We start from the raw sequence: 2,176 nt of genomic DNA, 5'->3' as shown, positions 1-2,176 counted from the left end.
ATAGTTTTGCTCTAGTACTTCACTTATATCTTTTAGAGCACGGTGGTGGATTTGTTTTATAGAAACTATTGATCTCTCATGCTTCACTTAGATTATTTTGAGAGTCTTAAATAGCATGGTAATTTTCTTAAAATCCTAATATGCTTGGTATACAAGATTAATAATAAAACTTTCTTATGAGTGTGTTGAATGCTATGAGAAGTTTGATACTTGATAATTGTTTTGAGATATGAAGAGGGTGATATTAAAGTTATGCTAGTTGAGTAGTTGTGAATTTGAGAAATACTTGTGTTAAATTTTGTGATTCCCGTAGCATGCACGTATGGTGAACCGTTATGTGATGAAGTCGGAGCATGATTTATTTTTTGATTGTCTTCCTTATAAGTGGCGGTCGGGGACGAGCGATGGTCTTTTCCTACCAATCTATCCCCCTAGGAGCATGCATGTAATACTTTGCTTTGATAACTTGTAGATTTTTGCAATAAGTATATGCATTCTTTATGACTAATGTTGAGTCCATGGATTATACACACTTTTCTCACCCTTCCACCTTTGCTAGCCTCTCTAATACCGCGCACCTTTCGCCGGTATCATACACCCACCATATACTTTCCTCAAAAAAGCCACCATACCTACCTATTATGGCATTTCCATAGCCATTCCAAGATATATTGCCATGCAACTTTCCACCGTTTCGTTTATTATGACACACTCCATCATTGTCATATTGCTTAGCATGATCATGTAGTTGACATCGTATTTGTGGCAAAGCCACCATTCATAATTCTTTCATACGTGTCACTCTTGATTCACTGCATATCCCGATACACCGCCGGAGGCATTAATATAGAGTCATATTTTGTTCTAAGTATCGAGTTGTAATTGTTGAGTTGTAAGAAAAATAAAAGTGTGATGATCATCATTATTAGAGCATTGTCCCAGAGAGGAAAGGATGATGGAGACTATGATCCCCCCATAAGTCGGGACGAGACTCCGGACGAAAAATAAAAAAATAAAAAATAAAAAAAGAGGCCATAAAAAGGACAAAAGCCCAAATAAAAAAATGAGAGAAAAAGAGAGAAAGGACAATGTTACTATCCTTTTACCACATTTGTGCTTCAAAGTAGCACCATGATATTCATGATAGAGAGTCTTCTATGTTATCACTTTCATATACTAGTGGGAATTTTTCATTATAGAACTTGGCTTGTATATTCCAATGATGGGCTTCCTCAAAATGCCCTAGGTCTTCATGAGCAAGCAAGTTGGATGCACACCCACTTAGTTTCTTTTTGAGCTTTCATATACTTATAGCTCTAGTGCATCCGTTGCATGGCAATCCCTACTCACTCACATTGATATCTATTGATGGGCACCTCCATAGCCCATTGATACGCCTAGTTGATGTGAGACTATCTTCTCCCTTTTTGTCTTCTCCACAACCACCATTCTATTCCACCTATAGTGCTATGTGCATGGCTCACGCTCATGTATTGCGTGAAGATTGAAAAAGTTTTGAGAATGTCAAAAGTATGAAACAATTGCTTGGCTTGTCATTAGGGTTGTGCATGACTTAAATATTTTGTGTGGTGAAGATGGAGCATAGCCAGACTATATGATTTTGTAGGGATAACTTTCTTTGGCCATGTTATTTTGAGAAGACATAATTACTTTGTTAGTATACTTGAAGTATTATTATTTTTATGGCAATATTAAACTTTTGTCTTGAATCTTTCGGATCTGAATATTCATACCACAATTAAGAAGAATTAAATTAAAATTATTCCAAGTAGCACTCCGCATCAAAAATTCTGTTTTTATCATTTACCTACTTGAGGACGAGCAGGAATTAAGCTTGGGGATGCTTGATACATCTCCAACGTATCTATAATTTTTGATTGATCCATGCTATATTATCTACTGTTTTGGACGTTATTGGGCTTTATTATCCACTTTTATATTATTTTTGGTACTAACCTATTAACCGAAGGCCCAGCCCAGAATTGTTGTTTTTTGCCTGTTTTAGGGTTTCGAAGAAATGGAATATCAAACGGAGTCCAAACGGAATGAAACCTTCGGGAACGTGATTTTCTCAACGAACAAGACCCAGGAGACTTGGACCCTACATCAAGACACAAAAGAGTAGGCCACGAGGTGGGGGGCGCGCCTACCCCCC

Source organism: Triticum dicoccoides, chromosome 6A (genome assembly GCF_002162155.2).
Source record: "Triticum dicoccoides isolate Atlit2015 ecotype Zavitan chromosome 6A, WEW_v2.0, whole genome shotgun sequence".
NCBI classification, from domain to species: domain Eukaryota; kingdom Viridiplantae; phylum Streptophyta; class Magnoliopsida; order Poales; family Poaceae; genus Triticum; species Triticum dicoccoides.
Note: the sequence above shows the minus strand (reverse complement) of the source record.